This window comes from Scomber scombrus, chromosome 21 (genome assembly GCF_963691925.1).
Source record: "Scomber scombrus chromosome 21, fScoSco1.1, whole genome shotgun sequence".
NCBI lineage: Eukaryota > Metazoa > Chordata > Actinopteri > Scombriformes > Scombridae > Scomber > Scomber scombrus.
This window is the reverse complement of record NC_084990.1, coordinates 16,043,059-16,056,301: the sequence shown is the minus strand read 5'-3', so window position 1 is coordinate 16,056,301 and position 13,243 is coordinate 16,043,059. Positions and strand designations below refer to the sequence as shown.

At 41.4% G+C, this 13,243-nt stretch overlaps 1 protein-coding gene across 1 annotated transcript in view; it reads left to right on the top strand.

The window, feature by feature from the left end:
* Positions 1-1,222: 1,222 nt before the first annotated feature.
* LOC134003496 (zinc finger MIZ domain-containing protein 1-like) overlaps positions 1,223-13,243 on the top strand; it is a 110,450-nt gene continuing 98,429 nt past the window's right edge. The window contains exon 1 of the mRNA XM_062442718.1: positions 1,223-1,280. The gene's annotated coding sequence lies outside the window, so the exon portion shown is untranslated. The remainder of the gene's footprint in view (positions 1,281-13,243) is intronic.

The following is a 13,243-nucleotide window of genomic DNA, read 5'->3' as shown; positions in this document are numbered from 1 at the left end:
TTATAAAACTATCTGAGAGTGGAAACTCTACTGTGACCTCCAACCCATCTGAACTCTGAGGAGTCAATCACAGCGCACAGGCTGATGTTTTTCTAACTTTTGACAAGGGGTGTCTCCAAAGAGGCCACAGTGGCAGCAGCGGGTCAGTGTGTGCGTGTGTGTTTGTGTGCGTGTGTGTGCGTGGTGAACTGGAGTCTGGATGCTGCTTGGCACAGTCATGGCTCCTTGACGTCAGCGCTCAGCCCAGCCTGCTGCTGCTGCTGCTGCTGATGCCGCTGCTGCTCTCAAACATGTCTTTGTTATTCAGAGCTTTCCATCAGAGAGCGGCGACCTGCAAAACACGGAGGGTGGTGTCAGCTCCGGGGCGGATCGCCGGAGCGCAGCGCACGCGTACGCCCGTGCGAGTGCGTGCGTTTGTTGTTAGTAGGCTATATTAATACATTCAGATCATAAATTATAATAACGTATTGTGATTTTGTAAATATAAAAGGTGTCATATTTTACATTTTATTTAATTGTAATAGTTTTATTTATTATACATTTTCAATTATTATATATATATATTTTAAAAAAAAATTATGATTCGCTGTTCACCTACTATTTTACTACATAGCCTATTACATTTTTGATGCTTTGAGTGTATTATATACACTATATATTATTATACTACAGGTACTAGTAAGCTATTAAGTTGACATATTACTCCTAACCTATAATTTTAGTCAAAAGTCTACTATAAACAATATGCTCGATACCATAAGTATACCAATAATAATTAGTTAATTTAATATTACAATAAATTAGCATTATACGTTGTTACGTTCATTTGATCAATCAGCAGATACACACTAAACACACAGCTTCCGTTTTAACGTGTGTAACTACTTGTTTATATTCTATATTTCCGTTTCCTAAAAGCGTGTATCCCCACACTGCGGTAGATATGGTGAGCACAGCGTCAGTGAGCGGGTCTCTCCAGCCGCAGACGCAGTGTACCAGATGGCTGCTGAGCGACAGTCCGGCTCCGCTCCCGGCTCTCTCCTCCTGATGGCTTCTCCGTGTAAAATCCGCGACACATTTTGTCAGCAGCCACCGAGCATGGGTCCCTTTGGTAATAGAATAGCCAATGTAATTTGACACTCCAACTTACTGCGCTCTCCCCGAGTCTATTCAGTTACTCACCCACTGACGTTGAGCCCATTCTCAGTGGCCGTGAGGGGGGAAGATATTTAAAAACAAGAGCCGAAAATTACCGAGGACTTTCTCCGCTTAATAACCCGGTGAGTAGCAGCAAACTTAACGTTGCTTGTCTCCAGTGTGGCGTTGCGAGGCTCTTGTCTCGGGAAGGTTTTGTTTCCACTTTGGCTCAGATTGTTTCTCAACAATAGAGTGACCACTTGAACTGGCACTGAGGAGCACGTCGGAGGCTGTAATAATAAACCGCAGCTTTTTATTTACTATCACGCCGCTCTGTGCCGTCGGGATTGAACCGGCGGGCTGTTAAGCAGGTTGTGTATTTCGTTAGTAACAGATGCCTCGTTGATCTCTAAGCGTTGGGGCTTGGAGGCTACATTGTAGCAGCCTGTATGCATTTTGCTTGCAGAATGAATCATGCCGCGGTGCGTGTGATTGTGTATGTGTGATTGTGTGTGTGCGTGTGCAGCATCTACAGATCTTGCTTTTTACCTTTTTGCTTGCACAGAGCACATGGTTTGTCTAATCTGGGTTTAATGGTGCTGTGGAATTGAGGTGCAAGCTGCATATAACTGGACAAGGCAAAGGCAGCGGTCACTGCAGTGCGAGGATTGTTCATTAAATGTCATTAAAAATGTTAATGTCTGAACTTTGTCAGCAGCAGCGGCACATGTGTGGATATAGCATTAGATATGAATGCGTACAGTATAGTTTATATGCCACAGCCTGGAGTTGTCTTGCTGCTGTAGGTCATTACTGCTTCATGAGGGTTTAACAAGTTGACTCCCCAAATTCCTGCTGTCTGAATATGGAACCAGTTGGGATTGGAGAGGGGCCTCTCGTATATAGCTGCTTTTCACTTGCTGTACATCTGTCCAGGAAGCAAACAGCATGGCCAAGTGGAAAAAGTAAGTCTGACATTGCTCCCTGATCTGCTTCCTAATCCATTGTCATTGAGAGAGAGGCAGAGGGAGCGTGTTCTTCTTTCATACCCACATGCACCTTTTTCTGCTTCTTAGAGAATCAAGCAAGCAGGCAAACAGACAACATGCAGATGTTTCTTTTCTTGTTTTGATGATGTCCAGGAGAGCTCTTCCTGTTTTTGTTATGTTGCTGAAAAGTTCATTCTCCTCTTGTCTGCTTTAAGCTGCCGCAGCATCCGAAGGTCTCCCCCACAGTCGGTTGTTTGGACCCGGCAGCTCAGGGTCGTGTTAAACTTCTGTGGTGGCACCAGTTATTGAGCAGCCTCAGTTGCTTGTTTACATTTCTGTCATGCAATCCAAGGGTCTTGTTGGGTTTAATAGCTGCCGCCTGCAGCCTTCTGAACTGACAGACTTCTCAGCCTGTAATCTCCGATGGTTGTACAACTTTACAGTTCCGATGCAGGACTGGAAACAATGTCAAACTAGAAAGCTGCCGTCTTTATGCACCTGGTCTTTGCTCAAATCCCTGCACTTTCAATCTGCATGCACCGCAAGCACTCAATGGCACGTGTGATTAAACGTTGATTGAGCTCTGGTTGTGCGGAGGGAAACTTCAAACTTCCAGTGGCTTCATATATTAGGGTGGTGTCAGACAGAGGAGGAGGTTTTCTGTCCCATCCTCTCCCTCCCAGTCACCCCACCTCTGTGGGGCCCCAGGTTGGGCTCCTGAATAACCATGGGGCAGACCCCACCAGGCTGACCTTCTTCTATTCAAGTTGAGGATGTTGAAACACCAGCCGTCAAACAAAAGACACATTGAAAAAGAGATCTGCAACCCAGCACGTGTGTCTGGGTGCTGAAGTAGACCATTTATTAACTCTGAGTTTCCTTCTGGCCAATGAAAAGTGTCAGCATAAAGCCAGGCAGAATTAAACAGTAAAAAAAACATTCAGATGCTTCTTACGCAGATTAGCAAACACTAAAAAATGAAGTGTAAAATTTCCAAATAAAGCTAAACTTTTTATGAAACTAAATCTCACATGTTTGACATACAATAAATCTTTTTTTTTTTCTTCTCTGCCTGGACTGCAGCCAGCCCGCGGTCTGTGTGTGGCACTGTGGATTGACAATGGCAACACGTTTTTCAGGGCTGGGTGGGAGTTTTCGCTCTCGCCTTTCCACCCACCCGATGAGGTGAGAGTAAAGGCGGAAGCTAGAAATGGCTGTGCCACATGGGAAATTATTCAGCTCTCAGATCAGAGAGGACACACAAGAGGCCTCATTACCTCCAGCAGCACTGCCGGCCAGCCTGCGAGGAGACCTGGAGCCTGTGTGTCTCAACTAGCCACCCTCACCTATTTAAATGTTGTCCATGTGGTGCATCTGATGCTCCTTTTGTCTGGTAACACAACACAGTGTGCAGCATTATATAGACTTTAGAGATTTGTGCAACATCTCATTCTGTTTCATCTGCATTATAGCAGCAAAGCTAAACCCTCTGTCAATGATTTGCTGCCTTTTTACCAACAATGTGTGCTTAAGTAGCTAGTAAACACGGCTGTTTGATGGTGTATAATGTCATAATTTTATCGATTCGACTTGGGAATTCCACTTGCGGCAAGCAGCTCCTGCGTACAGAGAGCCCTCTTAAGTACTCTTACAGGGAAAAGGTGACTGACTGCTCTTCTCCAGTGGTCAGAGAGCTTGTGGGAGGCTCGTGTAGGTTTAGCTCAAGGTCCTTTTTGTGTTGCCAGTGCCTGACAGAATAAACTCCTGGGATGAATCACCCTGCTGGTATGGCTATTTTCAATGAGTAAGGAGAGTTCTGGGCAATCCTGGTGCTCCCCGTAAAGAAGTGTGTCACCAGGCAGTTGTAGTAGCTCAATCATGAAGTTTACATTGTTGTCAAACAGCACTTCATTTTCATATTGTGTGTTTTTATTATATTTTGATATTGCCATGTCTTTGGCAGTGAGATTGTTTAGAATAACTAGTGGTGGAAAGTAACTAAGTGCATGTACTCAAGTACTGCACTTAAGTTCAACTTTGATGTATTTTCTGCTACTTCAGTTCTGATTCATTTGACAGCTCTATATACTATTAAACATGCATATTATTAAACATACAAAACTAGTCTATAAATATATAACACCGTGTTATCAATTCAACCAACTTTTTTGGCTTGTGGCCCCTAAAATGATGCAGCATGTACTTGCAACCAAATGTGACAAGTTGCTTATGTGTTTCGCCAAAGAGTTATTTTTCCTTCTAACCTCAGTTTCTTATATTTTACGGTGACTATTTCACAAGAAAAATAAGTAACCATTACAAGAGCCAGAATAAATGTACATAACTGTGTAGAAAAACAAGGTTTTTTCCTGTCCCGTTAGTCATCCTGTGACGGCGCGGATATATCTTGCGACTCTGAATACTTCCTCCACCACAGCTGATAACAAAATAAGCATTTGCACTACATCATACCACTGTATTCTCCTCACACATGTTATTTAGCATTCCTCATGTGTGTGCTGGTGATGATTTGTAACGCTGCACCTCAGTGACACAGAGCTGCAGTAACATGTACAGTGCAGATATCCACTGAGGGAATTTTTTTTTTTACAACGGAGAGAATGGTCAGACTGTACCTGTCAGCTTGACTGTTGACTGTTAATATGAAGCTTCTATTTTCAAAACACAGCTCAGGGAAAGGGAATCTGTGTGTGTTTGCTTTCGTGCAGGAGGGAGATACAGAGCATAGCGAGGGATGGGAGAGGTGCTGGGAGTGAGGCCAGACCACACATCATTTAATCATGTTAGAGTGTGCAACCACTTTGCGCATATTTTCGGTTGCACTGGTGATAGGAGTTGTTATTGTACAAACTGTACGTGCAGAGAGGGCTTGACAGGAGGGGAAGACAGGCATGACAATTTGATGGAGAGAAAAAGAAATACCACTTATTCTTGGTTTTGAGATTTGTCACATTCAAGATTAATCTCATTTTTGCGATGAAAATATGATAATAAAAGTCAGATTTTTGTTGCTGCTGCAGCTTGTGAAATGTGATGAGGAATTTGAAGCAACAACATTTGAGACCACTTATAAGTGGAGCCTGTGGAAGGATGACCATTGTGCATATTAGCATTGGATTTGAACGTGTCCTTTTGGCTTAATCCCACTGTTGACTCGCCTGCTAAATCCTGAGTGTGTTATTTTTGCTCTTTTTAGGGAGCCCCTCTCTGCATAATCTCACTTAATCTAATCTATCCCCCTTTATAATAGACTGGGAATGGTGTGACTTTATAGAAAAAGCTTTAGTGTAGATCCATACCAAACAGACTAGTGTGCCGGTTACTTCCCCAACCCCTCTGGCAAAGCTCTTGTGAAAATGCAAGTGACCTCTGCGCCCCTTGTTAGTCTGAACAATAGGCCTGCCTCCTCTTACAGCTGCAGCCATGCTGGAGGGGAAGTTAGCCGGAACAGAAAACACACACACGCACACACACACACACACACACACACACACACACACACACACACACACACACACACACACACACACACACACACACACACACACACACACACACACACACACACATTGTGATTAATAGGTCTAAATACTGTAGTTTTGGCTTGATCCCATGCTTGCTTGGTAAACCGGGAAATTCCTCTTCTATTTAAAATCTTAATTATTCGCAGGATTTGTTATTAGTGCTCAAAGTGACCAACAGGGTTCTAGAGGATATGAATGTCACGGAAGCTGAAACGGATTGATTTCTTGATTACTGTAATAAGAAAAAATGCCAAACTTTTTCTTCTTCCACTTTCTCAAATGTGAGGATTTGCTGTCTTTTTTTTTAAATGTTATTTTATTTTTAAAAAATTGAATATCTTTGGATTTATCTTTGGACTGTTGCTCAGACAAAACGAGCATTTTGAAGACATCACCTTTAGCTCTTGGAACTAGTGATGGACATCTTTCATTATCTGGCATTTGATACACCAAGTTATAATGAAAATAAATTGATAGTTGCAACCCTAGTGTCAGAATAGTTATTTGTGCTCAAAGTAATCTAAGATCTTGATGACATGTAAACTGAATTTAAAATTAAATGTAATTAAAATTCTATTAGTACTTTGTTTAAATTTTTTTGGGAGTTAAACAGGCATGTGTGAGTGTGACATGATAGTTAAGAGCGGGAAAAAAACTAGATCCAATCCAATCTGCGAGCCTTAACCTACAATGGTTATACAGTAATTGGAGCTTTAGAGGCCCCCAGCCGTCGCTGGCTCATGCATGTTGAATGTGACATGCTGTGAAAAACATACGCAGATGATGTCACAGCACTGCATCGCAGTGTTAAGTGTAAATGAAAGGCTTTGAATCATGAATAGCATCCGGCTTCTCCAAAGTCTCTGCTTCTATAAATTAAACAAGGTCCAACTCGGGAACCCTGAAGGGTTGTCAAATCTTGTAGCATAGAATAGTGTTGCATGGCAGACATATTTCCTTCTTAAAATTGAAGACTTAGAAAACTAGCAGCTGCTCTCAAGATGTGAAAATGTCTCAAGAGGTGTAATCTCACTATCAAAAAAAAAAAGAAAAAAAAAAAAAAAAAGATGGGCGCCGGAAAGACTCCTCAGGGGCTCTGCTGAAGCATCACCATGTCTAGTGTGCACTTTGGAGCCTTTTTTTTTTTTTTTTTTTTTGGAGAGAGATCCACACCTCTGATGAGTAATGAAGGTGATTCTGAGCAAGTGGTGGAATTACATTCAACAGAGCCCGCGGGGGTCCATATCTCATTGTTCTCTGACAGGGAAAATTAACTGGGATTTACTAATACACAGGGAACGTCCTTCCCCCATTCTCTCTCCTTCTCTTTTTCTCCCTCTCTCAAAGAAAAGGTCTGAGGGTAATCTCTTTCCCGAACAACAACCCCCCATCCTTGCACCCATCCACTCCACTACAAACACATATGTAAGATGCTTTCAAGTTTGCTATCAAGATGAAAAAACACAAGTAGATAAAATCCAAGACATGTTGTGCCATTTCTCGTTCATTTATTGCCAGATGTCGACACATGAGAGGCTTGTATTTAAATATCAATTTGCATTTCGCCTGTTTTCCTTTGCATATTCACTGTGGCAAAGGCTGAGGTGACCCGGAGCGAAGAGGGCTTTCTGGTTGTTTATTCTTACAGGCTTTGATTGCACTTTAGAGCTCTTTAAAACTTGGTTTCAAATCTGAAGTATTTCTCTAAAACACACATTTGTGACTAAATAATCAACAATCAAAATGAAAGTGCGTGGTTTGATCACATTTGATTGACAGCCCAATACCTGTCATCAATCATTGTTCAGACTTCATATGAAAAACTGTTTTCCTGAGTACTGCTTTAACAGAAAAGAGTGCCCCTTCACTGACAGCTGATAGATCTGCTCCACTTGCCTACATTCCTTTTTTGTTCCCTGTTTGGTTCCATCTCTGACAAATACAAGCTTAATAAAGTGATACAAATTCTATTTTAAACAGCAGCCAATTGTTCAGTTTGAACAGTAGTATCACGGACATGCCGGGTTCATGGGAAGCATGAAGGTGAAGTGTGGGGCTTACAGATGTCACACTACAGGGCTACACCAAAAATATTTTCATTTTTTGTTCAATCTATTGATTTTTTTAATTATTGGTTTAATAATTTAATTTAGAAAAAGGTATCTTATTTAAAGTGAAAATGACCATTAGAAGTTCCCAGAGCCCAAGGTGAGTTCTTCAGATGTCTTATTTTGCCTTTGCCAAAGATATTCAATTTACTATGAAAGTCTACAAATTTTAGAAAAGCAGCAAAAGAAGCTAAAACCACCTTCTTGACTAATCGATGAATCCTTAACATTCAGCAGTGATTTTCCCTCTTTTGTGACCTGATATCACTTTGTTCATCCTGCCCAAACAAAACTGTCTAAGTGATGATGAAGCGCGGACAGCGGTGACACCACACCCACAGCCCGTGTGTCAGCTTACACTGTACCCTCATTCTAACACGGTGTCTGTGTGCGGTCCGTTACCCAGGTGCAAGGCATGCATCACGAACCAGAGCTGATACACTGACGTGACAGCTGTGGGCAGTGAAAGAAGACCAGAAGAGAAGTCTCAGCAGTGAATGGGGTGGAGTACATTAACCCCTTGCATCCGGTTGATGCACGCTATGTGAATAAGTAATGTAATGAGAATACAAATATGAGAAAACATCAAATTGGAATGCACTACTGGAACTTAGCCGTAAAATTATCTCAAAAATCAGATAAATAAGGAAGGAAACGCCTTATAATTTCCGGTCTATTCTTTCCTCAGTATCAAATGTAATCTAAGTAATCAAAGTCTGTAGTAACAAAGTAAACATGGACTGCTAATATTTAAAGCGTCATGGCATTGCATGGTGCAGATTCAACGCAATGCAAACAAATGTAGTATCAAAAAACTGAGCTCAGGTGTAGCCCAATAACTCCATGGCAACATTACACTTCCTGTTTACATTACCAAAGCATGATGGGAGTTGCAGTGCCAAAATTCAGAACAAGAAAATGGAAATAAGAAACAAAAGACTATTAGCTTTTTATTTTTGTATTTGCGTTATTTATAGAGTATCTCATCAACATGGTTCTTGTATCCTTGAAATTCTAAAACTATTCTGAATATAATAATACATGGTTTGCCAAACGAAGACATGTAGCGACTATGCCATAAGCCTAAAAATTCAACCAGCTGGTACAAAGTTGGTACACTTGTTAATGTGCCTCTGAATGACCTGCAGGATTTCAGGACATGCATAGACACAGCATGTAGGTGAGCAAAAAAAAAAATTAAATTGTGTAACCACGTGTACCGCTGTCCCAGTGGTGACTTTAAATAACTCTTCTGTAAACACGTCCTGTCTGTTTCCTCATGTTCCCCCATCCGGTGGCTGCCGGGCTGTCCCGTCCTCAGCAGCGGCTCAGGGGTGGAAATGAACAGTTAGAGAAACAAGCGGGGGTTTCACACACACTAATGGTAATTAGGAATATCATAACAATTACTGTTGCTGATGAATGTTAATGAATTGGGCAGCGTTGTCTGGATGTAAACACACAGAGAGACACATATGCAGACACACTTCACACTCCTATTTATAGGTGTGGATTGCATAAGCTCGTTTCTAACAACAGGGTGTTCTCACTTTGTCAGTATCAAACAGAGAAAAGCTGTAACTGACCAGATTATTTTTACTCTCCACACACACACACACACACACACACACACACACACACACACACACACACACACACACACACACACACACACATATATGTTGCACCCCTACTCCTTCTTGGCAAATGTTGTTTGGCCCAACGGGTCCCACAGCTTACAAAAATGTTGACGGCGGTCGCTATTTTTGACCATCTGCTCTAAAAGGAGGGCATGTTTGAGTCACAGACGCTGTGGTGTGAGGCTGCGCCCGTGATGTGCCTGGCATGTGGAGAGAGGGAGAGGGTGAGAGGGAGAGAAAGAGGGGGATATAGAGAGAGAGAGAGAGCGAGAGAGAGAGCTAGCCCTCCAGAGGGCCCAGCATCCTTCGTGTCACCATGGACGTATGGCTGGTTTCACTAATGTGTGTTACATTAGATTTAAGAGTGATGGAAGGGGAGGGAGTGGTGGATCCTTCCACATCTTGGACAAAGAACAAGAGAGAAGATATCCTTGTGCTTGACTCATGGTGTAAACATCGTCAACGGGATGAAATAGTGCGGGGTCAGAAATGTCTCAACAAAAGTGTCTGTGTCTCATTCCACCTCTCTGTCTCCTCTCTCTCGCTCGTGCGTGTGCATGCGTGTGTTATTTGTGAGGTAGGAATGTGAAACCTAATCTGGGCTGTCCGGGGGGGGGGTTGCACAGTGGGTTTCTTTTGGAGAATTACCCCTATGTGTTGCCACTTCTCACAGAGTTTATGACTCTTTTTTTGGCTGGAGAGTTGCTGCTATATATCATTGTAATTTATCTTCATATTTACACCTTTTTTCATATTACTTTGACCTGATATGCTTGTCCTTGTGTTTTTTTTATCCTTTTGATTCTGCACATTTAATGTAGTTCTTCAACAGCATGTGCACACTGCAGATCATTTCCTATCAAGTCAATTTTTTCTGTATTTAAAGACTTTAAAGCTGTTTTACATCTGTTTGGAACAACTTGTCAAAAGTTAATTTTTTTCTGGTTTGTGTTTGATCTTGAACCAAGTTGACTAAGATATTCCTCATACTTTTTCCTTTTATACTTTTAGGACTAAATTATAGCCAAATCTGAGTTGATAAGATGGTACTATGCCAACTCACCCTTCTGTCACTCTCTCTTTTTTTAAAACATTTTTTTTTTACATCATTTAAAAGCATCCATCTTCAAAATGCACTCTCCAATTATGAGCTGCAGCTGTTATCTTTAAGAATTACCACACACTGTTGCCCCGCGGTTTCAGTTGACCTTCAATATTTGAGCTCAAATGACACTAGGTCTAGGTTCGGGTGCTGCAGTTATCCAGCAGTTCATTCAAGTAACATACCTGATGTTAGAGCCTCTTCACTTCAAACACTGATAAATCCATGACACTCTGTGGATTTGTTTTGGATTTTTCATTTTTTTTTTTTGGTATCAGCTGATCTCGAGGAGCAAATTGAAAAAACAAATTACCCAAGGCAGTGTCTCCTGCCGCCTCTTTGTGTGCCGTCGGCAGACATTTCCTTTTTGAGGAGGGAGGTGGAGATCATGTGAGCCGTAATTATATTTATGTTGGGTCCCATTCAATCCGTCACAGTAAATTTTGCCTGACTTGTCATATTGTAAATCATCACAGCGGATTAAATGCTGGTTATGAACTCAAAGGGCCAGCGAAGGATTCCTTTTTTGTGGTGATCGCTGTATTTGTTTGTTTTTGACAGGCTAGTTGTGATGATATTAGCTGTACAGTGTTTCCTGGATGTTTTCAATAAATTTTAATTGGGAGGAGAATGGGTAATGTCACCGCCGTTTGCTTTGAAGAAAAAAACCCTTTTCAAAAGAGCGGGCAGCCTTCCAAGAGAGGAAGAATGCCTGTGAAAGCCCCAGTGTTTCACAAGCCATCCTCCACTTTTTGTTTCTTATTTGTCTGGGATCAAAGACATCGATGAGCAGCGATGGAAAGTTTGACTCTGTTTCTGGCAAGTGGCGTCTTTTTTAAACTAGTGCAGCAAAAAGTTTAAAAAAAAAATCCTTTTGATTCATTTCAATCAGCTGCTCAATGCTGAAGCAGGAGAGCTTTCTGGTGACGGATGAAAGAGTATTCGGTTCTGCATGCTTCTCATATAGTCGACGTCCAAACTCAAATAGTGATTGACTGTACACTTAGTTGTCGCAGCAGCTCAGCTGACACAATATTATTCATAAATATCCTAATGATTAGTTCAGCCCCTCATTCATTAGTGAGTGGCACGAATCGTTACTCCCAAATCACTAAAAAGATTAGTTCAGAATGAATGAACTTTTTATGCCGCTCGTCCTTCCATCGCTCGCAGACAACAATACTATTGTTAGGCTTCATTTTATTCTCCCCTCATGAATTTTCGGCAGTTAAATCAACTTACGGTGGCAAGTTGTCATACATGCGTTCTGCCACCTTGTGCACAGAGAGCCTCACATGTCTGAGCAGTTGCTTCATTTGTCTACGAAATCACTTGTTTGGAGAAGCCCTGAATGTTGCATCCCTTGATTTGTATGCGAGTCACATCTACTCAAATAAAGCTCCAAAAATTTCCCTAATGTTCAATGCAGCAAAATCACATTTCAGCCTTATTTATGCTACTGTCTATACCTGAAGACATAATTTCATCCTTAATCTTTTATAGATGCTCTAACTTGATGTATTTTATGGATTTTTAACATGCCAGGAGTTCTAAGAGGGAAAGTATGAATTATTTGTCATTACTTTTGCTGCTGATAGGAAATATTTTGCATAATAAACAGCCAAGACAACAAGTGAAAAATTAATGAGCAATATTTTTCAAAGATATAGTTTATGATGCATGTGGTGTGCTGTTTGCTGATGACTAAAAAAAACATGCTTTTCTCTTTGGGATGATTGTCAACCATCAATTTTCATAATGCCATTGTTCGCCTACTGAGTATTTGTTTTCATTAATCTCCACAGTTTGTATTGTCATGTTAATTTACTCTACAACAGTCTCACTACAGTCTGAAATTTTAAGGACAATGAGGATGAAAGCCAAGAAGGCGAGGCTCATATCAATGGAGTAGGATATTGTAGAGGAGTAGTCTCGAGTTAGTCGAACTCCCCAAAGCTTCTTTTTTAATATTTAGCTCCTGTCAGTTAAAATCAAAAAGTTTCTCACTTTCTCCAAAGCTTGGAGTAAGGAGGAGGAGGGTTTGGTGGTGGTGGGTGGGTGGGTGGGGGACTGCTTCACGGGTGAAAGCCCTTGCACATGAATATTTAATGGTTGCATTTTAACCAGAGTCATAAAATCCAAGAGGATGTGGCTGGAAAGAGAGTAGTGAGGAGTGTGCAAAGTAGGCTACATTGTTTCTTTATAGTCTGAACTGGATGTCTGAAAGTCATGTAACTCCTTTCTCTGACTGCACAGTGAATCAAATATGTGGATTGTGTCGGGCTAATTTAAAGCTCGGGCTACGTTTAGCGACGTGTTGCAGCCTGTTTTTGCAGGGTAAGCTGCTTGTTCGACAGCAGGATGAGGAAATCTTGGACCTTAAGGGGCTAAATTGAAAATGTTTCATTTTGACACTTCCTCAGTGCACTCAGGAAAATGGATTTGATACACTTAATCCATTTGGCCAATTGACCAGATTCAGAGGCAACATCTATTCAATGCACATCAATTTCAGCTTAATGGAGTTTGAGCCAAAAAGATGAGGATATCTGTGGATATTTAATATGCAACCTCTCCTTCTTCCTCTTCTTCTAGTTTTGTCATGCATTTTTAAAATTCTGTTCAACCCTCCACTGAGCCAGACTTGCAGCAGACAGACACTGAGCTGATTGTTAAGTTTGATAAAGCTCTGTATTTTTGCGTGGCAAGGTTACTTTCGTGT